The sequence below is a fragment of the Dermacentor andersoni genome, chromosome 2, assembly GCF_023375885.2.
Source record: "Dermacentor andersoni chromosome 2, qqDerAnde1_hic_scaffold, whole genome shotgun sequence".
Lineage (NCBI taxonomy): Eukaryota > Metazoa > Arthropoda > Arachnida > Ixodida > Ixodidae > Dermacentor > Dermacentor andersoni.
The window spans coordinates 96,883,715-96,911,562 of NC_092815.1; the positions used below are offsets into that span (position 1 = coordinate 96,883,715).

Genomic DNA, 27,848 nt, shown 5'->3' on the forward strand with positions numbered 1-27,848 from the left:
CTTCTGATGTCATTCTACTATAAATGGCAAACCTACTTCTTCAATTTCCTTTTTTTTATGGTGAAGTACGCCACGCCTTCTTCTTGAAGTAACCGGGTGAGAAAATTCAGATGCCTGAAACTGACCGCTTTCGTCAACCAAACGCGTAATAGCGAGTAATAAAGAACTGCTTTTTCCGCAGACTTGAATACCCCGAAAGCATGTCGTTTCCTCTATTATAGCTAGTCTGAGGGCATGCCGATGCCTAAAAAGCCTTGAAACGCTCTTTAGAATAGGTGCAAAATGACCCTGGCATGGATCGACAACATTTGACGAAATTCTTCTGCGAGAGGATTTCGAGCGAACAAAAAATAAGATACTGGAAAAAAATACCGTTGTTTTGTATAGGCGGAGCTAGAAAAGCGAAAGATCGCTTCGAAAGCATTCCTTCCTTTGATTTCGACGTTTTGTGGCACGCTGGATGCTAAGATTTTCCGCACTGAAGCCCAACTTTCTGCCGAATATCGGATCATATTGTTACACGCGTGTGGTATTTGATTGTTTGAGCGAGGCGCATGGGGGCGATCACTCGAGAAAAGAGGAGGAAGAACGCTCTCTGGCTCTGAAGCTGTCGGCTGAACATTCTTTCTTTTGGGGCAACTTCACTGGGAACCAGCCACAGGGATGCTTTTCTTGCTGTTTACAATTTTATTAGAGAGACAAAAAGAGTACCTTGCTGATTTTCTACAATTATCCATAGTTTCGATTACTTAATTTCTTTACGTTAAATTATTTTATCAAAATTCTTACCAATACTTTCATCGCAAGTCTAAATTACAGTTCTATCGTCCCACGCTCCACTATTCAAATCTGGTTTCTCTATACTTCTAACCTTACGGAAAACCGCCTGCTTCTTGGCCAATCCCCCATAGTGGGTACGCGCCATTGTCTGGGACACAAGACAAGACAAGACAAGAACTGGCCAGCGCTACATTATCCCTTGTAAATATATTTTGTGAATAGCCTCCAGTTTTAATCCTTCGTTCGCGTAACAGTTCGGTGGAGGGTGCCGTTTCCTGTCCTCGCCACGGAGTTCCGCAGCGGCCGCACCGTCCTGCTTTCCGCCATGGCTCCCGGCGACGACACCTCGTCTCCTACTCTTGCGAAGCCCTGACGAAACCCCTTCGTTGCTCATCTCTCTGCTTCCGCTTCTGCCGTGCCACGCATGGGCAAGCTTGCGGAAGCTTGAACTGGGTGCGAAGAAAAGGGGCTTCTAGCTTGGGATGAAAAACTACATTTCAGCAGCACACGCCCATGAATGCATCCTATCCCCGCGAACATGAGCTGACGCTGCTCAAGAAGGAGAGTGTTCCGAACAGTAGTTTGTACACTGGAAACTGTCACAGCTGACTGTGTCAACAATGTGCGGCAGCCATTTTCTTTTTCAGCGCTGTCGGGCTACGCATTGTAGTAGCTAATTAAAACATGGAACTGTTTTAATTTCTAAACTGTTTTTTTTTTAAGAGGCGTCGCTGATATAAATATTAAACGCACTGCTGCAGACAATGCCGGAAAGCTTGGCACCTGTAACTTATCCCGCCAGCGTGAAAGAGCACGGGTCACAGTAGCGCCGTTGCGGTTACTTGTTCGATGTTGCCTAACATCTAGCAGCCGCGGACCCCGGCGACATGAACTAATATGAAAGATAAGGTGGATATAAGCAAAACACCAATCTGATGATGATGATGATGTGTGGTGTTTTATAGAGCAAGGGCCAGGTTTGGCCAAAAAGCGCCATGACGCAAAAACAACAATCTCAACGGGTCTTCGTTCCTTCTCAGTGCCGCGGTTTGATGCCCCACTGCCGTCCGCTAATGTACGGCAGCGCCATGTGGTCGACTACCGTCAATGCACGGTCCCTTTCGTCGCAACCGTCAGCACCAGAACAACCAAATGGTGCACTAGAAATTTATAAAGCAAGACAAGGCCCCGCGTGAGAGTGAGGGCGAAGTCTGGCGTGACTCGGGGCACTCTCGCCGTCAGCGCGCGGAGCGACATAGCAGCGCCCTGGTGTGGCCGCGCAGCAGCTCCAGCCGCCTAAGCCGGGGTGCGTTTACTTTCTTGTCCGACAATACTTTGAGAAACATCCCTGAGGAGTTCCCTGGATCGAGTTAGGCCTACCGTAATGCGCACAAATTATAAACACGATGCGGTAGTGTTATTACAGTACTCCCTCTACGAAATGGAGCCGTACTTTCACGGAACATTATATACTGCAGGGGAAGTCAGAAGAGTAGCTGATACAAGCCAGAATTGACAATTTCTTCGGCCCTTCAAATAGTTTATTTTATTTTTATGCACGTTTGCGCGCGTCACACATCATTTTAGTCCAGATAACATCACATAAGTGTCTCGTTGACCAACATGACAGCAAAGTGGCATGTCTTTAGGGCTGGTATCGAAGCTGAATTATGCTGACATCGAAGTACCCATGCACGGATTCTGCAAATGTTTCCAGAGGGTACTGTACCTCCCGTGTTCAAATGTGGCCGAAAAAAGCCGCAGTAAATGCGCAACGGGTAAGTTATGATGGCAGGAGCTATTCCTTTTATCTGTATAAAAGTCCGCCATCACTGCACTGTACGCAGTCTAGATGCAGTCTCAGTGTTCTGTGCGCATCGCTAACGCACGGCCCGACTTTTCTTTTAAGAGGGAAGCGAGCCTTCCTTACTTTTATGGCTTTCTCTTTCACCGACCCCCCGCGGACTCCGAGCTAGAAAGGACCCGCTCCCTCCGTTCGGTTCCTGGAAGTGACCCAGTGACGACGCTTCGAGTTGTCGGGTGATATTTCCCGGGGCTGGGGGACGGTGACGGGGGTGGAAACCGCGGTTAGAAAAACTCGGGACGGGCAGACTCGCTCCACCGGCCCTAGAGACAGGACCGCTATTTTACGGGCTGAAAATTGAACCTTTTGTGTATTTCTAACTTGCTTTTTTGACCTTCATAGTGTAATTAAAGTTTGTTTTAAATGTTCAACTGCGTTCGACCCATTATCTAGCTGGACAGGGGACGCTTTGATCCCGTCAAGTGCGATCCGCGAGGCCAGTATAGTAAATAAGTGAAGTCGACTGCCATCGGCCACCAACTCAACATCCGCTGTAGTGTGATACGTCGCACGGCAAGACCTCCGGTTTAACCATGACATCCGCCTACTGCAAGGACATGGCATCGCCTAGAAGTTGAGCAGCTGACGGCACACAGGGCAACGACAAAGTGGGCTCGTTTCAAATTTCATCGCGCAGCTTAGCAGGCTTCACCACATACGTTCGCTTCGAGTAAGATACGTCGTGAAGCATGCACGCCAACATGGATCAGGACAAGCTGACGGCTGAAAATTTTCAAGTTATGACAGCATAGCATGAAGCTGCCACGGCAAACATTGGATCACAAAGAGCAACTACGTTTTCCATGAAAGCTATAGAAACGTATGAAACGAGCCTCGAAGAGCACTGCCGGAGAATAGACACTGCCTGGTAGAACGTGGAGACCGCTATTACCAAAGTGTGACGTGCGAAAGAGGAAGACATTAACAGCGCCGCAACGCAGCTTCGTTCAAGCTATGAGCGCTACGAGCATGTCGCCGCCAGATACGCTACCTTCCTTGCCAAAACGAGCAGATCCGAAACCCAACAGGAATTAGAGCTTCAGAAAGCAATCAACGCAGATCGTGATGTGACTGTAAGCGACAAGTTACGTGAGGCTGCAGAACGAGAACGCGACTGCCTACAAGAGGCAACGTCGCAGCACTCTCTATTGGCCCACTCAAGCGTTTCTTCGAGGTCACGACGATCGGCCTCGTCAACAATCAGCCTAGCCGCCGTACAGGAACGCGCACAAGCTGAAGCCGTCCGGGCCAGAGCAGAGTTTGGTCGCAAGGAGGCCGCGATGCGTATTGAGAAGGCAAGGATTGAGGCTGAATTGGATATTTTGCAGCATGAAAAAGAAGCGGCAGCTGCAAACGCACAGGCGAATGCGCTCGAGGCAGCCGTGGAGCAGGATAGCGGGGAGCGCATGCGCACGCTCCCTTCTGTGGACCGAACGTAGCAGACTAGGAGCTATATCGATGAACAGCAAGCCCTGCGGAACCAACTCTAGCGGCAACGTAAACAATGCTCACACGTCACCGGAGGTCAACACAGCTGCGAATAATTCGATGTGTCTGCGAGTTGATGAACGGCCACCTAACTACTATGCTGCCCCTAACAACCCATGTTGTGAGCATGCTGGAGCTACAAGTCGTCCTATGGACTTACGAGTTGATCCGCAGGCGCTTGTGTGCGCCCAAGCTCACTGCAGTTGAACCTCAGAGCTAGCCGGTGTCCTTAAATTCTTGTGCTGCAAAGACCTTGTATCACGCGGTCTTATCAAGTTTGATGAGTTAAATGAGAACTTTCGCGCATGGAAGTCATCGTTCAAAGGTGTCGTCAGAGATCTAGGTCTTTCTGTCCAGGAAGAGCTCGACCTTCTCATCAAACGGCTTGGCCTTGAATCGTCACATCAGGCTCGGAGGTTGAAATCAGTGCACGTCGATGACTTTTCAACGGGCTTGAACGTCATGTGGAAACGGCTAGACGACGTCTTCGGGCGCCCTGAGGCAATTGAGGATGCATTACTGAAGCGCCTGGAAGGCTTCCCGAAGATATCTTACCGGGAAAATACCACACTCCAAGAACTTGGCGATCTCCTGCTAGAAGTCAAGGCTGCGAAAACTGCCCGTATGTATCTTGCCGATCTTGACTATTTGGATACCGCAAGAGGGATGAACAAAATCGTCTCGAAGTTGCCATCTGGACTTCAAGAAAATTGGATGTCGGCAGGGTTAAAATACAAGACAGATCTTAACACTTTATTTCCACCCTTTTCTTTCTTTTGTAAGTTTGTTAGAGATCAGGCCAGCATGCGGAGCGACCCGAGTTTCATCTTGCACCCACAAAATGCCTCGTCTGAATTCAATCAAAGGAAGGAAGACAATCCTACCAAGACCTCTCGGCAAAGATCATCTGTGTCAGTGAGAAAAATAGAAGTGAATCCTGCTTCTGCCAAGATTAATCAAGAGGCCACTACTAACGAACAGCAACCAGAACCGAAGGACTTCAAGAGGTGATGCCCACATCACAAAAAACGTCACCCTTTGGAAAGGTCGCGCGCCTTCCGTGAAAAAACTTTGGAAGAGCCGCTATCTTTCCTAAAGAAGCCAGGGATCTGCCTACGATGCTGCTCATCTGAGAACCACATGAAGTGGCAATGTCAGGCAGTTGTGATATGCCTCACATGCGACAGTGCCGACCACGCCACAGCGCTTCACCGAGCATCGCCAACCTCCGAGTCGTCAAGTGCTAGTGGGGCTGAGGAGAGTACCACAGATGACTCAGAAAGAAGAGTCACATCTAGGCGTACTGAAGTGGCAAACGTTGGCAAGGACACATAGTCGTGTGCTAAATTCTGTCTCGTAGATGTGACCCATGAAACTCAGCCTCTGAAGACACTCAGAGCGTACGCGATTCCTGACGACCAGAGTAATCGCTTGTTGGTTAGGCCAGAACTTCTCAATGATTTCAATGTGAAGGGGACGCCTACGCAATACACGCTCCGCACTTACTCCGGCAGTACCGATGTGGTTGGAAGAATCGCTCATGGCTTCTTCGTGCAGAGTGTGTCAGGCGAAGTCAAGTTCCCTCTACCGCCTCTCCTCGAGTGCAAGTCAATTCCCGAAAACAGAGATGATATTCCAACACATGACGCTGCACGGCACTACCCGTACTTGAAGGCTGTAGCAAGTCACATTGCGCCTCTTGAGGAGGCTGGAATGCTGCTCCTCCTTGGCCAATGCATCCTAAGAGCTCACAAGGTTCGTCAGACAAGCAACGGACCCCAGGACACGTCGTATGCTCAGAAGCTCGACGTCGAATGGGTCATTGTCGGCGACGTTTGCGTTGGTCGTACGCGGAAAACGGGCAACGTCAATGTCTTCAAGACCCATATGCTGGACAGTGGACGACCATCTCTTTTTGAGCCATGCTCAAGGTAGTTCTCTGTAAGGGATGCGCCGATTCTCTACGCTGCAGATAAGGTCCCAAAAGATCTACAATTGGCAACAACATGGGATTGCACCATGGACTCGCATCTTTTCGAAACAACTGAACTTGACAACCAGCCTGCTATCTCCATGGAAGACAAGACATTGCTCAAGATAATGAATAGTGAATTGACCCAAGACAAGCTAAACAATTTTGTCGCCCCTCTCCCCTTTCGCACACCGAGAAGTCGACTTCTGAACAACAGAGAACAAGCTTTGTCTCGCCTGCTCTCGCTACGGCGTACCCTACGAAAAAATCCAGAAACAAGGGAACATTTCGCGAACTTCATGAAGGAGCTCTTCATCAAAGGTCATGCAGAAGAAGCTCCACCACTTCACGTGGACGAAGAATGCTCGTATCTACCCGTATTCGGCATTCACTACCCCAAGAAGCCTGATCGAATCCAAGTTGTATTCGTCTCCAGCGCTTAGAACATACCCAAGCCCAGATTTTTAACAGAATCTATCCGCAGAGGGAAACTAAAACCAACTGTAGTAAGTGGAATGGCATCATTACTCTTGACCACATGCTTTGGCGGTGCCCCGCGGTCTTTACGGACTGTGACAAGGAACAAGAATGGTGGCGGCAAATGCTACAGAGTGAATCACTCTCTGACCAATTACGGGCAGTCCAGAAGGCCCGCGATGTGGCTGAAGGGCTCGGCCTGACAGTCCCAACGTGAGAGCGGCCCGTGTCAACCTAGGGTTGACCTTCAGGACCCAATAATGTTATTCATACCATACCGTAGCACGAAGGGGCATCTCTGAACAGCGTTCTCCTGGCCGGTCCTGATCTGACGAACAACCTTGTGGGTATTTTGGTACGCTTCCGGCAAGAACCAGTGGCGGTGACAGCAGACGTCCAGCAAATGCTCTGAAGTTTCATAGTTCGCGAGGACCATCAGAACTACTTGAGGTTCCCGTGGTTTAAGGGCAATGATATCTCCAGAGAAATCAGAAAGTGCCGAATGGAGGTTCATGTTTTCGGCCACAGCCCATCGCCAACTGTTTCAGCGTATGGCCTTCGACAGACTGCCCAACAAGCTGCCCCACGATTTGGTGAAGATGCCAGGAAGTTCATTGAAAGATATTTCTACGTGAATGATGCGCTTAAGTCTCTTCCGAGCGAGGAAGACGCCATTCATCTGCTGCAAAGAACGCAGAAAATGCTTGCAACAGCTATAGTAAGGCTGCACAAGGTAGCTTCGAACAGGCAGAACGTGCTGAATGCATTGTCTCCAGAGGACCACGCCCACGAACTGAAGAACCTCGACTTCGGCATAGACGCGTCGCTTTAGCAGAGAAGTCTCGGTCTACTGTGGGACATAGGCGACGACAGCTTCGTCTTCAGGGCTCCTCTCCAGGACAGGCCATATACGCGGCGAGGAGTGCTGCCGACCGTCAACGGCCTTTACGACCCACTAGGGTTTGTGGCTCCAATAACAGTTCAAGGCAAGTACGTTCTCCGTGACCTCGTGACGAAGGGTAACGAATGGGACACGCCGCTTGCGGACGAAAACAAGCAGAGCTGGGACGAGCGCAAGAACTCCCTCCAGACGCTACATCACCTTCACGTGCGAAGAACGTATGCGCCAGTCTCGACGCTTGAAGCCGAATGTAGGGACATTCATGTAGTTTCAGACGCGTACACAAGGGCCGTCGCAGCGGTGGCGTACCTACGCGTGACTGACAAGGAAACAGACACGTCGCATTTGTCACGGGAAAGGCCAAGCTTGCTCCACAACCAGAATACACCATCCCAAGGCTTGAGTTGTGTGCAACAGTGCTTGCTGTAGAGATGGCCGATTCTATACCACGAGAATTGGACTTCCAGCCGAACTCGGTCACGTTCTACATGGATAGCAAAGTAGTCTTGGGTTACATATACAACGAAACAAGAAGGTTCTACGTGTATGTGGCCAACAGGGTGCAGCGCATACGTGGTAGCACACAACCTGAACAATGGAAATACGTTTACACAGACGAACACCCAGCAGACCACGCGACTAGAACGATTCCAGCGGCACAGTTTAAGAGCACGAACTGGTTGTCCGCACCTGATTTTCTCTAACGACGAGAAGAGGAAGCACGGTCGTCAAGCTTCATCCTCCTAAATCCTGATGAAGACAGAGAAATACACCCTGAAGTCTGTGACTCTGGCGACGGAGGTGAACAAATGACAGCGACTCGGAGCCGAACGCTTTCATAGGTTCTCGAATTGGAAATCTCTCACTCGTGCTGTAGCAAGTCTGATCCAGGTTGCCCATCGCGCAAAGAACGCGTCACACGAAGAGGTAGCTCCCATTTAGGCGCTCTCCAAAGCCAGGCTCATCATCATTCGCGCAATACAGCAGAACGCATTTTTTGAGGAGATATGCTGTATCCAGAAGAGAACACGTTTACAAGACAAGCTCGCTTCGAAGACTTGACCCATTATTAGACGCCAACGGCTTGATCCGCGTCGGCGGCGGCTTGAACAGAAGCGACCTTTCGGACGATGAAAAACACCCACTCTTAATGCCGGGTCGGCACCATGTGGCGACGCTTCTTGTGCGCCACCATCATGAGTGCGTGCAACACTAGGGCCGGCATTTCACATAAGGAGCCGTACGAGCTGCTAGGTATTGAATCGTCGGCGGTAAAAGGTGCATCTCATCCGCGCTGCAAGCATGCATTTCATGCAAGAAGGTGCGAGGGTCGCTTTCACGACCAGAAGATAGCTGACCTTCCGGCAAACCGAATCAGCACAGATGCTCCTTTCACAAATGTTGGAATTGATGTTTTCAGTCCCTGGATGATTGCCTCTCGCCGAACGAGAGGCGGTGTTGCAAACAGCAAGCGCTGGGCAATCATGTTCACTTGCTTAAGCATTCGCGCAGTGCACATTGGGCTAATCGAATCAATGGACACTTCGAGTTTCATTAATGCCTTCCGAAGGTTCTTTTCAGCGCGAGGGCCCATCAAGCTAATACGCTCTGACTGCGGGACCAATTTTATCGGAGCATGCAGGGAACTTGAAATCAGCGCAGAGGGCATTCATCGCTCACAAGTAGGCAAGCTCCTCGGCGGAAACGGCTGCTAATGGATATTCAATCCACCGCACGCGTCCCATATGGGCGGTGCGTGGAAGCGTATGATCGGCATTGCCCGCCGCATTCTTGACTCAATGCTTATGCAGTGACGTCATGAACGGCTCACGCGTGACATTCTTGCAACCCTTTTGGCAGAAGTTGCGGCCATCATTAATGCCAGCCCCACTACTCCCACTTCGTCTTACCTCGAAGACCCCACAATCCTAACTCCGGCGACACCTTTAACTCAAAAACATGGAAGCGCATCTATAACAACTGGGCAATCAGACACAAGCAACCTCTACAAATGGCACTGACGTCTAGTGCAAAACCTGGCTGACGAGTTTTGGAAGCGCTGGCGCACAACGTATGTCCCTACTTTGCAGCAACACCGAAAATGGCAAGCAGCAAAGCCCGATCTTAAAGAAGGCGACGTCGTTCTACTCAGGGATAAAGAAGCAACCCGCAACGACTGGCCCGTCGGAGTGATTACACGAAGCCTGCCAGCGCGGATGGAAGGGTGCGCAAGGTCGAGCTGAAAACAGCCAAAGACGGGGTCGTGAAAACATTCTTCCGACCGACAACAGAAGTTGTGCGTTTGCTGTCACCGTGATATACTGGTGGTGTCTAACAACGAGAGACACCAGACGGGGAGTGTCTGTGCGCATGGCGAACGCACGGCCGGACTTTTCTTTCAAGGAAGCGAGCCTTACTCATTTTATGGCTTTCTGTTTCACCGACCCCCCGCGGACTCTGAGCTGTGCGTGAGAGAAAAGACCCGCTCCCTCCGTTCGGTTCCTGGAAGTGACCCAGTGACGACGCTTCGAGGTGTCGGGTGATGTTTCCCGGGCCTGGGGGACAGCGACGGGGATAGAAACCACGGTTGGAAAAACGCGGTACGGGCAGACTCTCCCCACCGGCCCTAGAGACAGGACCACTTTTTACTGGCTGAAAACTGAACGTTTTGTGTATTTTTTACTTGCTTTTTTGACCGTCATAGTGTAATTAAAGTTTGTTTTAATTGTTCAACTGCGTTCGGCCCGTTATCTAGTTGGACAGCGGACGCTTTAATCCCATCAAGTGCGATCCGCGAGGCCAGTATTCTCAGCATGTGCATCGGAGTGGCCCCAGCTTTACTGCGTATACTAGTGTCGACGATAAATGCTTATTAGCAAGAAATGCTAAGTTGTCTCCGCGAGCAATTTCATGGCATCTGACTTATAAGTTGCATATGACCCACAGGCTTATGAATCATTCCTAATTAGGGTTGTGTGGATATTCAACATTTCAAATACAAATAGAATGTTCTTTGATGTTTTATCAGTGTTAGTTTCGAGCAATTCTCTTTTCGGAATTGTCATAATCCGTTTCTGCTTGAATGGAAAGATTAACAATGACTTATTGTTGTCTCAAGGAAGAGAGACCGGTGAAAGTGAGGATACCTAAAAACCGAGCACGAACAAACGACAACAGAGGTAGAGAAAGAGAGATGCAAACTTCGATGCTGTGCTGGTGATGTTAGCCCACCTGCTCGCTAAGCATGCTACTATAGCTGCTGGGTAATTAATGTCATGTACACATTGATCACACAAACAAACTAACATCATATACAGTTAGCAGCACTATCGTGGTGTGTGACGCTCTGGTAGTGCTATGCCACGGGCAGCGGGACAGGTCAGGGACTGCGCAGTTGACTCTTTCAAAGCGATGCTTTGTTTGCTGGGTCTGCTGTCTGCTGGGTCTGTCAGTATCTCAGCGGATATGTTTGTGGGTATACACATATGCGGAGGTTAGAAGTGTGCGAAACGCGAGTGCGAGTGAATGGACTTATAAAAGCTTTGTACGCGGACCGACAAAATGTGGGAGTAAGCGCATCTCCTGTTCTGCGTAAAACAATTTTCTACACAAAACATGAACAAATAATGGTGGTTCACAGGTATATCTATATCCCGCTGACCTGATAATACAACAGCACATATTATTGAATGATTTTTATTTACTTACTTGATCTGCATCCATATTTTAATTTTGTAAGTTTCACTGGATGTGTGCCTGTTCTTGGTCAATCATTCAGGATCGGTATTACTCACTGAGACTCAAGAAGCGTGGAATTCAGTATGTGTCATACTTTTCTGTGCACACACCTGCTATCACCATCGTCCCTCAACGAGCGCCATATATCGCCTTCATTCTAGTGACATCAACCGTTTCACTATAAAGCTTCGCTTGCCACAGATTACAACATGTGTGTTTAATCTGCCAAGGTTTGTTTTTCCTGTATTGTTCTCGTGCTCGCCTTTGAGCTATGAAAACATACCAACTAGCCCAGGAGATTGTTTCGCTAAGAAATTGACTACGTTTCTGGCTCAGGAGAGCCGGAGTGTGTACGCAGATGAACCAAGAGCCGAATTCACAAAGCTTTTGGTTCCTAAGTGCTATTTTCCATCGGCCGGTCACCTCGCTAGTTATGTCTATTATCAGGATTGACTGACGTGTTCTCTTACGAACAATTCTCCGTGAATACAGGTCATGAACACGGGCCCCGTTTTTTAGTGAACACGTGGTGAAGACAGCTTCTAAATTATTTCGAGTCACGCATTCAGAAATTGTGCTTCCATCTTAGGCAGCTTGTATACGAGTTTGTTGCCCATATTTAGGCAAATCAATGTATTATTTGGCCAGTCTCACCATGTTTTCGTCGCTTTAAAACAATGTGCGGTATTGCAGAGTAATGGTAGAGTAACAAATATCTCCCTCAACCGACACAATATTTTATCCTTGCATTTGGCCCGGTGCTGTTTCCCTGTTTTACTATATAACGCTGTCATTGTTGCGGTATGAGAGACAAGTTCACGCAGTTCTTTCCCATTTCGGTGCTTCTCAGGTGACAATGCGTTCATGTGCAAATGGCATTACAGGCATCTGTCCAATGCAGTAAAAATAAAACTCTCTCACTCGTTTCTTTCTTTTTCTTTTTTTAACCAGGTGAACCCCGCACATACTTGATATTTCACCTTCTTTAAAAAAAGAAGGTAATATTCAATTTTCAATTCGATACTTGAAGGTCATTTTTCTGGAAATGTTTTATGCATTCATACGAAAATTGCACTATTCTAACACCCTCGCTTCTAATACAACAGCATGGTGTGTATAAGTGTACAGTGTATACGTGTACATATATAGAAGGTTTTTAACACTTCCTGTTCGGGGCAGAAGGCGTAGCCTGTACCACACCCGCACAGCTCGCGCCAATAAACAGTAACGTCGGCAGTGGACGAAAACGTGGATGACACGGGGACGGCACGCCTCACCAACAGCAGACAAGGACACGAAGGCTGCCTAGTACCTCCTAGAAAGTGTTCTCACTGTAAACATAGCTAACATTAAAGCCCAAACAAGGCACGTGCTTGAACTCCTTTGAAGCACTTGTTTGTACTTACGGCCCCGTTCAAGCACCGTGTGTGTCTTTATCAAACATTTCGTGTGTGCAATGCACGCATTCATCTGGAAAAATACATTTAAACGAGATAATCAGTTCACGTTGGCACTTAGTTACACATACATTGTTTGTCGTGTAAGCTTGCCTCACGAGTTAAATAAGATATACTGGAAGTAATAAGAACAAGCACTACCGACCGAAATACACACCGTAATTCTGAACCATATATTGCCGTGGGGAAATCGTGGAAGCGGTTGTTCCAAGGGCTCACCGCGGCTCAGTGCCATATGGCGCCGCTTCAACATCGAAGAGAAACAACGAGCTCTTGTGCTGCGGTGCCTAAGGAAGAAAAACAAGGCTTCGGATGATATACGACCAGGGCGGGATCACTTGCGGAATACCACCGATAGCTGCAGCAGCCATTCGTGCAGAGTAAAGCCTATGAAGCCGGCCGATATCGCGCACTCTTGTAAATGGGGGCTCAGTCCACGGATGACTTCACAAATGAACCAAACACTAGCGTTCGGAAATAAGCAAAAAGGGAACGTGCCCACTGACACGGGATAACAAAATACGTCTAGGCCTTCCGCATATGCATTTTGCATGAAGGATACTCGTGGGAAGATAGCGCCACGAAGGCAGGAAAATAACATTAAGTATGGGCTACATGGCCGTGAAGAAAACTCTTTTCGGCCACAAAAAGATATGCTTGCGGAAGTTCGGTAGCTCGAGCTTCGCATTAGCCCTTTTCAATAATGGCACATGGAGAAATTTCTCTTTGCACTATACCAAGATGACGAGGTATTGCATTTAGCCCGAGTCATCATATTGCACATTCAACGCGGGGTTATGGTATACTTCAGCCATCTCACATTCGCCTCTGGCAACGAGTCCTTTGCATTCTGTCTCTAAGTTACTGGTGCACTCAGCAATAACATAGAACCCTGAGGTGCCTCTTCTTGTTTACCTAAGTTTCCTAATCGTTCACCTCTTAGCCTTTGCTAAGTGTGACCTGTCGTTTAAGCTCCCTACACCACGTTGGAAACGTAAATAACACGTGCATAGTAATGGCCAACCGTTGACGAACAACAGATGCCTCTGGAGCCAACGCCTCGGCTCCTCCTCGTCAGGACCCCTGACGAAGACACGTTGAGACGATGGCTTCAGACACAGCTCTTGTTCGACAACCACTCATCAATAAATACCTACAACTTCTTGTCAGTCTCTTACTTGCTTGCATGGTAAATGATACTGCCCAAGCAAATATGATACGAAAGATACTTAAAGTCAAACATACCAGAACGTTCTGCCATTCTGCGCAAATAGCAACTGCGGATCCGACGCAACGTTTAAGTTTAAATTACGCGAATTTTGTTTGAACTACCGAGGTAGCAGCAGTAGTGTATAGCATTCGCACGGCCTTCTCGCCTGTATCTGCTGAGGCTTTGTTGCGAGGACGAGGTGGTGTATGATGCTTGTGCAGAAAAGAATGCTGACGACAGGTGTATGCCCAAGACTTCCATGACCTTTGTGCACACAGTGGGACATACCAATTATGAGGGATTGGCCATGAATGGAACATGCCCTGTGGCTCTTACCCATTTACACATATCCAGACCCATGTTCTCCACTCGACAAGTGAATTATTACTTCAAAAGTAAGAAGAGATAGCTTCACTTGAAAGAAGTTCACGCTATTCATTGTGCTGGTTTTGTTCAGTTCAGCGACCGCCTCAGCTTGCAACAAATTCAAAAAAGGTACGTTTCCCATGTGTTTCCCAACTTCCTCTCTTCCACGTTCCAGTTTTCTTTTGCATAAGTCAAAGACGCGTTGTGAAAACGGCGAACCCTTCGCAAAGCTCTCCATCGGCAAATCCTCGATGCCAATCGTCAGCGCATTCGCTGCGATATAGCGATCTTCCCCGGCTCTCCATTCTTATGCATACCTCTCCTGCGTACTAAGGTAACTATAAGTCCAGACGCCGCTCTTTCATTATACAAAGAGCTCTTCCACAAATATTTCGTAATCTGGCGAGATATGGAACACGTAGGGCCACGCTGTGAAGTAAACTTTGGAGGACGCTTACGGTTTCGCCTCTAAGAGTAGAACGCAATAGCATTCAAAGATCTCTGACTGCTTCGCACGCTTCCCGGCAACTGCAGCTTATGTAACCCTAGTGTTTACCGGGAAACGCTGGCGGCGAAGGTTATGTACGAAGGTGAGCTTTCTGGTAGAAACGTGACCTCTTTCGTGGGCCGATTCCGGAGGTGGCGCACTGCCGCGACAAAAAAAAATCATGTTCAGGTTTCGGTTGTTGTTTCGCACATCTAATATTCCAGTCTGAGAAGATTCAGCATGAAAGGCACGCGCTGTGGCTGTTTTGCTTCATCACATTTCCTTGCGGGCTTGCATTCTCAAAATTCTGACGAATAGCTTTGTCCAGAATGTAAGACAAGCTATGAGCAACATTAGTGATAGAATAATGTGGCAATAAAGCCCGAACATACCGCGCGTCAAATAGCAGGACGTGGCATATACATATACCTAAATATATACGGGAATTCTCGCATACGGAGACGCCGGACGCCGACAACGACGTGGGATCTTCTGCGACACGGAGTCCTTAACGCTATCGTGTTAATAAAGGTAAACATTTTTCTTAGAGCACAAATCTTTTCTACAATAGACTCGAATACGTTCTCCCGAGCGCACTTTGAAAACTAACCGCACCTTTCAGGGCATGACAAAGGGATCCTATCACTTTGCAGGAAGTCCTTGTTATAGTGCTTCCTTTTTGTTAATCCTGAGTGACAGGAAAACAGAAGTGCCACCGCAGTATGCTACTCCTTTAGTAAAAAACACCTGCGGCTACGTGTGAATGTGATAAAAAAAAGGCACTCGCTGTAAGTTTTGTGCTTCGTGTTTAGAAGAACCAGCGCTCTGAAACAACTCGTGTAGCTAGTGTGTTATCTTCTTGTGGGGCAGGGGCATTCGAGCTAGGTTTGCGGAAATTTCTCGCATCTCTTGTTTCAAAACTAAAGCGTCTGCGCACTTGCCTCTGGAAACCAATAAAAAAAGTTGTAAGCTCGCGTCCCAGCCCACGCAAATAACATCCTTTCTTCTGTTAAGATGTTGATTTGTTGCATACCACAAATTCGTTTCCAATAGGGCTACGTTATTAAGCAATTGTGTCGTTGTGCTTTTAACGAACACATCTGATCTGTGTAGAACGGATATCGCAATAGTCTACAGCACAATTCTTAATAAAGTACACATATCCCCATAACCTCGACGTGGAGTACTCCAGTATATCACAACAAACTTGCTAGTGTAACAATGTCAAAATACTAATAATGACACGTTATTAAAGCGGTACTAACCGCTTTCATAACGGTAAGATATTATTTTTATATCATATTTATGCTCACTCAGCAGCGAAAACTCCATACAATCTTCTAACAACCACGTGAAGCCAACACACAATGAAGCCACGGAAGACATAACGTTATTTACCGAATTTCCTTAATTGAATTGTGGAAATAATTGAGATGGAGTGTTATATTTGCGGTAAACTTGATGTTGCTAACACAGAAATTTGGAAATGAGTCTAAGAAAAAACAAGCCGCTTACGGTGGAAGCCGAGCTCCGCAACCTTCATGCTACGTTTTACAGCGGCGGATGTCATCCTGTTCCTTTTCCGTGGAGCTGAATTTAGACCGGGGAGTGTTGACCAGCGTCGCTCGCTGCCATGGAAGCAGATGTGAGACCATCGTCTAAGGGCAAGCTTACCCCTGTATAGGCAACTGGCCATAAACGTTCATATGTCACTTCAAGGCATCAGAGCTTATGGAGCCGAAATCCTTGACATATGCAGTGAGAGCGAGTCTAAATCCGAGGGGTGCGAGCGGGAGCCTGCGCCACTTACACTTATGTTGCTGCTATGGTCGTGAACTAACGGCTTTTGTTACGTGCACCAGTATGCACAGAAGCTTCTCCATATATTTTTGCGAAATATTCAACTGATCTCCTGGTACGTGTTTTGTTTAGCGGGTGGTTGGACATTGAGCATCTTGGCCCGAAAGTGGAAAGTCCGTGGAGACAGCCGGACACGCTATATCCTGCAGTAAAATATAACAGGTGATGTTGATGTTGTTTACAGGTCATTTTGACGCAGTCACACAATATTCGCATTGAATGTTAAAAGGGCAACCGAGTTTTTTAGCAGAGATCAAGCTTTGAATTTTGTTACGGGAGCAGCGCCTCACGGAAGTCTATTTCGTCGTGTATATAAAGGCTCCTTTTTTAACTGGCTGTCGCAGCGGAGCGGTGGTAAGCCCACTAAGTAGTTTTTATTTTCACCTCATTGACCTGTAACTTCGTCCAAAGCAGCGCTAGACGAGCGCTGCCACAATAACTGTCGCGTGTTAATTTCTTTTTCTTCTAAAGCATATATGACAAATTCGCACCTCATCCTGTTAATTCTCTACTCTACTATTGGTGGTGGTATAGCTGAAAGCGGCTCTCTGCTATAGCTGGGGTGCATGCGCACTGTGTTTGCAAGTGTTTGCAAGTGTTTGCAAATACTTATTGTAGCGGCGCCACTTATTGCAAATACTTGCTTAGCCGACGCTCTTTTCTGACCCTTTCAAACTTTGACCGGCTTCACAAATTTATCAACTTGACACTTTTTGTTGATGCGTAAGCATTCTTTGGCGAGCTCCCCAGCCGTGTCACGTGAAACGTGTAATGCCTCGTAAATTGCACAAAAACACATAATTTATGAACTTAAGACATTTATTCGTTATAATAGAGCAAATGTAGGTGATTGGTAGTTTTATAAGCGATAAGGAACCATTTAAACCCCCACAAAAATTAGAGTATACTGGCAGAGCTACATAGAGCTCCATAGAAAATGCGTGGGGAAGCTTATAGTAGGAGTGGGCCAAGTTGAAATTCGGGGGTGCACCAACCTGAAATTGTGGTTGGGCCAACTTAAATTGGGAGTGAGCCACTTGAAACGTGTGGGTGGGGCAACTTAAAATTTGGGGGTGGGCCAGCATAAATGTGGGGGTGGCCCAACATAAAATTGGGCGTTGGGGGTAGGCAAACTGAAATTTGAGGTTGGGCTAACTAAAAATTAAGGGGCGGGCCAACTTAAATTTGGGTGTGGCTGAACTGAAATTTGGTGGTGGGCCATCTTGAAATTTGGGGTTTAGTCTACGTGATATTTGTAGTTCGCCTAACAGAAATTCGGGGGTGGGACAACTGAAATTGAGGGGTGGGCTCACTTAAATGTGGCGATCCAACCTGAAATTTGGTGTGGGGGATTGGGCCAACTTAGAATTTGGAGGTGGGCAAAGTACATTTGGGGGTAGGCTAAATGAAAATTTAGGTTTGGGCAGTCTGAAATTTGGGATCGGCTAACTTAAATTTGGGGGTGGGCCAACTTGAGTATGAGGGTAGGCCAACTTGAAATTTGCATGTAATACAACTTAAATTTAAGAGTGGGTCACTTTGATTTTCTGGGGCCGGGGGGAGTGGACCAGATTAAACTTGGGGGTGGGCCAACTGGAAGTTTGTGGTTGGCACAACTGAAATGTGGGGTTTAGCCAACCTGAAATTTCGGTGCGGGCCGACATAAATGGGGGGGGGTAGCCCAACATAATATTCGCGGTTGGGGGTAAGCAAATTGAAATTTGGGGTTGGGCTAACTGAAAATTAGACGGTGGGCCAGCTGAAATTTGGCGGTGCGCCAACTTGAAATTTGGGGTTCGGTGAACTTCAAATTTGGAGCTGGGCCAACAGAAATTTGGAGGTGGGACAACGTAAAATTTGGGGGTGGGCCAACTAAAATTTAAGGGGGGGGCCAACTTAAATGTAGGGGCGACCCAACCTGAAATTTGGTGCGGGGGGTTCGGTCAACTTAGAATTTGGAGGTAGGCAAACTACATTTGAAGGTAGGCTAAATGGAAATTTGGGTTTGGGCAGACTGAAAATTGGGATCGGCCAACTTAAATTTGAGGGTAGGCCAAATTGAAATTTGCATGTAATACAACTTAAATTTAAGGGTGGGCGAATTTGAATTTTTTTTTGGGTGGCCGGGGAGTGGACCAGAATAAATTGGGGGGTGGGCCAACTTGAAGTTTGCGGTTGGTACAACTGAAATGCGGGGTTTAGCCAACCCGAAATTTGGGTGCGGGCCGACTTGAGATTTAGGGTGGCGCAATGTCCAATTAAACGCTGCTGAGCGTCCATCGAATTTTGAACTCCTCGCGAGCAAGCGAGTGCGTTGAGACACTTCGCGCGTTTTCGTTGGGCCTTGCCGAGGTGCAGTTAGAACGCAGACGAGGTCTTGCGCGTACAAAGAACGCGCGCATAGCACAGGCTTGCGAGAGTGACAGCGAGGGCGACTTGGCAGCATGGCGATGCACTCTCCCCTCGCGCAACATCTCACGCTCTACTGCGGCAGCTGGTGTTCCCTTTCTCCCGCTCTGCTGTGTCGAGTCGCGCTCATGCCCGGCTCAATCAATGCGATCACGTTGAAGATGCCGGATGTGGCGAGAACATCCAACAATTGTCTACTAAGCCCTAAGAATTTTGTGCCACTGAAAATGTCACAGGTAGGTACGCATAAACTAGGAAAGCAAGTAAGCAAAAGCGAAGTCACAGCCGAGCGAAACACTGCTTACGCATTAGCAGATAATTCTCGGAATTTCTGTAACTTTCCTTTAAATTATGGGGTTTTACGTGCCAAAACCACTTTCTGATTATGAGGCACGCCGTAGTGGAGGACCCAGGAAATTTCGACCACCTGGGGTTCTTTAACGTGCACCTAAATCTAAATACACGGGTGTTTTCGCTTTTCGCCCCCATCGATATGCGGCCGCCGTGGCCGGGATTCGGCCCCGCGAACTTGTGCTCAGCAGCCCAACACCATAGTCACCGAGCAACCACGGCGGGTGTAACTTTCTTTTCAACTAAGCTCCAAATAATAAAATAGCCAGATATCTTTTCTAATAGCAGCAGCAAAAATCTAGAAAAGTGCGAATATAGTATATATATGTTAAAATCTGATATATCACAGTTCTTGCGTTTCCGTGTTGGTCAACGTAAAAATGTTCGTTTGATTTTCGATAAATCCCGGGTACTTTGTTAATTTCTTCCCGTGTACAATAAACTGTCCTAAACCTTTAAGAAACGAGAAAGAGATTAGTTCTACAGAAAATTGCTTATTCTAAGAACCTTTCTGTCGTCCGCTGTCTGGACACCAAGGTGGCAGCAGGTTAGTTCAAACATGAGTTCTCTAATAACCAATTGCCACTGTCGTGCAAAACACAGGTTCAGGGACTATGCAACCGGTGCCCGCCGCTGTTGTGGATTTCATATAAATATAAATAACAAACTTTGCATAACCAGCTAACTCGAATAAAGGAGGCACTGTAGGACTTACAAGAATAAAGTAGTACCAAATCCCCAATGTTACTTACTTCAAGACATATCCAGATGTCATTCGGCGCCGATTCAAATTCAAGTTCAAATTCAAATTCCTTATTTATCCATGAAAACACAATAAAAGTGTGTCCAGTACTGTTTGGACCCGTAGCCGTAGGCTAGTTATGGGTCCAAGAAATGATATTCTATAATGCAGACACTTCGTCACATGCACAATAAAAACTTCGAAAAGTGGAGAGGGGGATACATACATAATACAAGTAACAGTGATTTCGGTGACGGAAAGGGAGCGCGACAGGGACAGCCTTGATTCACCAAGTGAATCAGCCTGAAATCTAACAACTACACTATAACGCTGCGGTTAGTCAGTGGGATAACGATGTAGTAGCGGCAGCCAAAGAAAAAAGGGCGGTCTATGCGTCTTCGAAGTTCTAAGGTAGAGCTACTGCTCTCAACACAGACCTCTGATCTGTGCCGTCAGCGGTGACAGCGGCAGTAGGGAAGAACGGCGGCATCAGGAGGGGCCGATTGAAGAAGTAACAAAAAGAAAAAAATCAGACAGAAGAAATTATTGAGCAAAAAATATCTATCTATCTATCTATCTATCTATCTATCTATCTATCTATCTATCTATCTATCTATCTATCTATCTATATATATATATATATATATATATATAGATATATATATAAATATATATATATATATATATATATATATATATATATATATATATATATATATATATATATATATATATATATATATATATATGGTTCTTTTTAGAGCAAAAATATATTTTTTAATACAAACATTCGCTCTGCATGTTGGCCCTGCGAAAGCGGATGTCCAGCGAAGCTGTTGAAACCAACAATAGAACTGGTGAGGGGCGTATGCAATGGGGTTTATTGCTTTAGAGTAATGGCAATAATAGTAGTAATGTTAATTTCGACAGCATGCCGCCGCTGGTTGTATTTGCGTTTTTTTTTGTCGGTGCTGGTATTCCTGCTGATCCTGAGGAGTCCTAACGATGGGTTGACTGCCCATAGCGGTGCTGCAACAACAATGAATTCCTTTGCTAGGCTGGTTCATCGATATACACAAATCTAGTGACGTCATTCCCCACATCGCAAGCTGCCGTCGCCGCGGTAACGTGAGCAACAGTAATCTTTACCGGGAGACGTATGCGGGGAGCTCTATGTGCTTTACATTGTTATCATGAGCGCTTTATCATCAATTATGTTGTTTGGATGCTTGGTTTGTGCTTGCTCTTTTTGAAGCAAATGCTATTCTGCATGTTGTATGCGTGGTTTCAAAACATGCAGGCACTTTTCCCTTTACTTAGCTGAGTGGTTGAAGCCTGCTTCAACTCCGCCTAGGTCGGCCCGGTATTACACTTCTTCCGGGATCGGTCCACATTTTCGCCCATGGACATGGACACAAAAAATGGCGACGAGCGAGAGGCTAACAGCTTCGCTGTAAAACCAGAAAACGAAACAACGAAAGATGAACTTTAGACTGAATCTGCACAAGAAGCGGTAAGTTAGTGGTGACAACAAACGTCTGTGATGCAAATAGGTCCTTGGGGCCAAACAATAAAATATCCCTTAGCTCACTAAAGAAGCCTTCATTGCGATGAGGTAGCCTTATGCCACTCTTAAAGCTTCCTTACTGAGGGGCCTTCAGGGCCAAACAATTAAATCTTCCTTACCTCAGTAGAGAAGCCTTCATTGCAGTAAGGTCGCCTTATGTCACTCTGAAAGCTACTTTAGTGAGGGACCCTCAGTGAAGGCTTCCATGGTGCTTCCTGAGTGTAATGGTGAATTGCAATGGCAGATTCGGAGCATTTCAGGTAGTATTTTTTCTGTTCCATGCGGAGCAAGTCTATTTCAGTGGGAGATTGAAAGTGCTTCCAGTTGGCGGAGTGGGAGCAGCTCCACCGCTAGATCCACACCACGGAGCAGTGCTACCTACTCCGCGAAAATTGACGGAGTCGACCGAAGCCGCGTGATGTCAGGCCACCCGCAGACAGCGTACCGCAATAGCACGCGTGCCCGTGAACGCGAATAGCGGTTTTTAGGAAGCAATGAGTGGTGCTTAGCGTCGTCACCTTTCGGTTTTACTGCTTGCAGAGAGCGATGGTTCACCTAGCTCAAGTTCTGAAACGACCAGTGGGGATTCCGGTGACGAAGAAGCTTCGGAAGCCAGTCTATTGAAGCAAGCTTTCGACACCATGTTTCGGCCGCCTGCCAAGAGACAGAAAGTTGTGTGTTTCGTAGACGACGTCGTTCGCCTGTATTCGGATGACGAGTTAACAACGGCTTCCTTCCGGAAATTCAAATTCTAATACCCTTTACTTTTGGTAATGAAATGCCGTTCCGAAGGCATTTCAGGCTGTCTCGATGGGTTTCCGCCGAGCTGCTCATGGGCTTCGCTGCGTCTCCATTGATTCCGACACACAATCACGGCGGACTAGAGAAGTTACATGACGTGACTTCCATTAGAGCACAGGAGGCTAAAAAAAAGCACGAAACTTCTAAACATAACGCGCGCGCGAGTTCAAGCTGAAAAGGCCGAACATAGTACCATATTACACTCTAGTCGAAAACGATGAAAAGCTCAAGGAACGATGCGCTCTTTTGGAAGCAGATGTGCGCTAGCGCCCCCTGCAAATTTCTCTAGCGGGAGCGCCTGTGGTTCAATCCCAGAATCATTCTGTTGCCCTCCGTCGCAGCGGAATGCTCCAGCGCAAAGTTCATCGGCCCCTCCGAATGTCTTATTGGAATTCACTAGAGCTACCTTCATGCGTCCTTACGCCACTCCTGTACATGAACGAGTGCTTCATCTCACTGCTTGGTCACGTGCCGTTGGCTTGAGCATGCGCGCTGTCACCCGCCTGCGGAGAAGCGCGAGCACAGTACGTCTTTTTACAGCGAAGCTGTATATGGCTAGGGCTAGGTGCATTATTGTTCTCCGTGAAGAAAAACTATCATCATCAATGACTCACACCCCGTAAGCAAGCAAAAAATGCAATGGCTCATAGCCCCGTAGGCAGAGGCTACAAGCACTCAGCCAAGTGAAGCGAATGGTGCTTAAATTATTTCTAATCACGCGTACAACATGGAGAACACTATGTCGAAAACTTTCGTTAACAATGGCTCATACCCCTGTAAGCAAGCTAAAAAATGGAATGACTCAGTCCCGTAAGGTTCATGGCTACTCACTCCGAGTGAATTAGCTGCGATGACACTACCCCTGTTGTCATATTGTCGATGATTTCAATGTGGATGCGTCGGTACCAAAAAGGGAGCGGTTTACGCTTTCCGTGTTGCAGACATATCCGTTGCGATGAAACACCGATCCGGCCCAACCAACCATCAAGCGGCGTACGTGCATCGATTTGACATTCTGAAAGAAGGTGATTGCAGTTGCGAGTGAAATAGTGACCACCGATCAAGACAATAAACGAGTGTGCGTACCTTTCGTCACGATAACCACTCATCAAAACAATAAATGAGATCGTGCCTTGGTTCAAAATTATGTGTCATCTGCGTGTCCTGTGCTAAACAGCTTCGCTGGTCAACCACCTTCACAGAGTCGAATGGCTCATGATTTTTCCAGGCATGTTCGTTTCAGTCGCACGTTCGGCATGAATGGAGTTGCTAGGCGTTGCACGACGCTATCGTGCCAGTGTTACTAGAACACATCACGTTTTGTGCTAGAATGTGGTACTTTTTCACGTTCAGTAAGCAAAACTAGAAGAACGCGCCCACGCGTATCTATATTAGCACTTCAATCTAAAAATTGCGTGACTATACCAATTTTTATTGAATAATGGCTTTCGCGTAAAGCTTTTAGGAGATGCCGTCCAACTCAGGCGTGCGGCAACCGTTCCTGACATGAGGATGGGCGAAGGGAGCTTTCACAGCACAGTTGCTTCCTTCATCGGTTCTCCAGTGTGAGGAGGCCTCACGTCAGGTTAGGAACCGGTCGAAGGAAAGGAACGTTTCATGGTTTGAACCTTAGTCCTAAGCGGCCGCCAATTAAAGCGTCCCGTTCTCGCTGAAGAAATTGGCTATTTTTGGTTTCCATTTTTTTATTTAACAGCTCTGGATACTGAGCAACGAAATAACTTAATTTTCTTGTTGTTGGGACTTAGCTAAAACGGATAGACGATATATGTCCATGGTCCCTGTACGCCATGAGCTATAGCTGCTCAGTGCACAACAAAGACGTTTCTGAAAGCTAAAGCCGCGAAAAGTGAGACGCGGAAATAGTGCAATTTGGGAAGCGTGGCATAATTGTTGAGTAGAGGCTGCTTCGCCAGTGCGACCAGTTGAAGACCGACTCCAACAGCAAGAAATGAAAGAAGATACAAAGATCGCTAATGTCATTATCGGCCATTATTCTCTACTGCATGATCAGGCCTTCGCTGCAAAATACCTTAACCCGTGCCGCGTCAACCTAACCCATCTTTGCTAGCGGACTTTTCTTTTACTCTTATCATTTTGTGCAATTCTAAGCCGCACATACTGTTCTTCCTTTACTTGCAGACATGCTGCAAGGCTGGCAAAGAACTACTGCTGAAATCCCTAAAGTGGAGGAGATTTCACGATAAGCAAAATTTGTCGTCAAGCTTTTGTACGTTTGTGCTTTACTCTGTGGTGCATGGTAATCTTTCTCTTTAATTCTGTCGCACGACTGGTTAACTGTTCTATGCATTACGTGGCCTGCCCAAATCCGTTTGTTGTGCTTAATCTCAACTATAGAATGATACTTTCATGAGTTTGTTTGGTCACTCAAAGTGCAGTCTTTTTGCCTCTTAACGCTAAGCCTATCATTTTCTGCTTCATCGCTCACAGCGCTGTTGAAGAGAAAACCTGTTGACGACAAAATAAGAGAGAGAGAGAAGACATGGAGGTTAAACAGGAGGGAGTTTATGGTTTGCTACCCTACACTGAGGTGGAGGAAAGAGGGGTTGGAAAGAGGGCAAAGCGAGATGGAGATAATAAAAAAATTAGTGCTCTTCCACTCTGTAAAGGATAACCAGCGAAGCTGTATTGGGATGACTATATTGACAACTACATTAATTTTTATAGTTATTGTTATATTGTTTGATAAAGACACACGCTTGTAACTTTGTGGCTGTTGTCTTTATTTTGTCTCATTCGTTACCATAGTGATCACAGCTTTGTGGCCGCTGTGGTACACCGCGGTCGGTTGTACTGCTATGCTATACACATTATTGCTGAAGGTTAAATCTATACACGACCGGTGACGCATGGTCGGCACATTTACGTCTGTGTAGCACTCAATTCCAAACTGTCCCAACTAGAGGGATACAATCCACTTGCCGTCGGGGTGCGCACGGTCGGCGTTAAGGTCGACGATTGGTGGGTACACTATTGCGTTTTAGTGTACTTTTCCACCCTCCAGTAGGAGCGAAGGAACGCCGCCATCCCACGTTTTATATATGACCATGAAGGTCATGCCTCAGAACATGGTAGATAAGGTGATAACATTGAGAGCGACCACGGTGACTGACACCATCACGCGGAAACAGACGACTATATATTTTTTCCCTTCTACACAGCTCTTGCCCACGGGCACATTTTTCATCAGAACCTAGCCATGCACAGCTTCGCTGTCAAAATAACAGAGAAGTGTCCGCATTAGGGGCGTTCACACAGGCCGGTGGATCGCAAGAAGTGCAATGGCACTTGCACGAGGTTCTGATGAGATTTTAAGTCCGTCTACTTTGTAGGACTTTCTCTTCCGTTAGAGGTTTCTCTACCAACTTGTTGAGCCTGATGGAAAGCGATCGTCTCTGCGTAATATACTTCGGGCATTGGCACAGAGCATGACGTATCGTTTCCTCGTCGCCAAAGATACAATTAGAAATTAAACAAATGTGCTTCACGTAGCGGAATAATCGAAGATAAAAAGACTAGAGTACATAAGCTGACCTTGAGGACCAGTTTGTTTAATCGATATGGGCATATATCAGACAACACCGTGTTTCACTTTTGGCAGAGGTTTACATTAAAGTATATGCGCACCAGCAGCATAACACGCCGCGGGTTCCCCCCTGGACATTTCTGCAGTTACTCTCGAAAGGACAGAACTTTCTTACTGTCAAAATAATAACCTTGGACAAACAGAAAGCACAGAATGTTTTACAGACGCTAAAGCGTCAAGTCTGAAAACAGGTATATGAACCTATATTGATGAAAGTCGAGAGTTAAATACGCGCCCCACCAGACAAAATTTCGCCTGACTGGACATGCTGTTCAGAGAGGGGAAGACGAGATTGCTAGTGAGACGCGTTCAGGTACTCGATGCCATTTGTCATATCCGTCAGGACAGGCGGTTGCAAGCCATCTTGTGCTGGCGGTGCAGGTACCCTTCGTCTCTCTGCGCTGATATGGGCCTTGCAACCAGTAAAGTAAGATACCTTTCGGCCTGACAAATACTGCAAAAGCACGCATTGAACAAAGCCGACAGCACCTCGGATATAAATGGCCTTAGCAGAAACCATATGTCTTGAAAGCTGCCAGACAAGCTTCAAGGCACGATTTATGAACCGCAGCTCGCGTTTTACAAACCCCCCTTTTTCTTGTGTTTTCGTATACATCATGCTGAACGCTGTCCCGTATAGTGCGCCCCCAAAGTTTAGCCTAAGTTCTAAGCATTGTTTCTTTCATGTCTATCGCTGCGGTATGGAGGACATCATGGCAACGTATTTTCCGAGCACTTTTCTGTTCACGTCGCTGTTCAATGAAAAAGAAAATATTATCTTGGTTACCTGATGAGCAAGTACCCCATACAATGCACTTTAAATAAAAATAGTGCCATTCATATTATAACCGTTGTTGCAATTCATGACGTAAAGGGACACACAGTACACTGCCGTTATGTGCAGGGGACGAGCCTTCATACCATTCCAGCAATCTTTGACGCGTGACAATTGCTAAGGCACACACAGACTATTAGTCTTAGATAATTATTCAAGCATTATAGCGGCTGACTTCTAGAGCTTAATACTTTCGGCATCATGGGAGTTCACAATGGCCCTTTTGCATCGCATTCCTTATATTTCACACCACTATGATAGCCGAGGCGAACAATCGCCTATCGGGCACTTACGCCATCTCGCTAATAACGCTTCGCAAGTCGTACGAATTAAAACGATAATATGAAGAATGAAGTTACAGATGAGCTAAATACTTGTGCATTGTCATCTCAGCGGTGGTCTCTTTTCGGTGAGTAATGACTGCTGCAAAAGTTTGCACATTCTTTCTTGTGTGAGCTGAAGCATTTCGCTCTAGCTGAATGGTATGCAGTCCCTGTCGCCGACAGGTGAAGCTGGCAGACCCGCAAAAGTTTTAGGAAGCTTGACTCGCAGTTTCTCAAACGCATACAGCACTGTCAGTTGACGTGATGGATTATGTGCAAAACACCAGAATATTCGAGTTGCTTGCTACATAGCGAGTCTCTTCTGTGTGAGCTTGCAGTACGCAAGACCAAACTGCTGCCGAAAAGGAAGAACAAAAATGTACTAATTCGCGCTTTTATGTAAAAGAGTTGCGTAATTTTCACTTGAGAAGTTGTAACACTTAATTTAAGCGTGGTGTCGCGTCGAATAGGATTCCGATGAGCTATACAGATATTTACGGGCCCCCTTCTTTCGAGATGCTGACATTCATGAAACTTTCGCCAGTATCAGTAGTTTGCTGCCAGTTCACGCATGCGCACAGACGCACACGCACAC

The 27,848-nt window shown here is 46.8% G+C and overlaps 1 protein-coding gene across 2 annotated transcripts in view; it reads left to right on the forward strand.

The window, feature by feature from the left end:
• LOC126541593 (calcitonin gene-related peptide type 1 receptor-like) overlaps window positions 1–27,848 on the forward strand; it is a 360,166-nt gene that overhangs the window by 26,268 nt on the left and 306,050 nt on the right. The window contains exon 2 of one of the 2 annotated variants that reach the window (XM_055076767.1): window positions 24,631–24,718. The exons of the other annotated variant lie outside the window; for it this stretch is intronic. The gene's annotated coding sequence lies outside the window, so the exon portion shown is untranslated. The remainder of the gene's footprint in view (window positions 1–24,630; window positions 24,719–27,848) is intronic. 2 annotated transcript variants of the gene reach the window in all.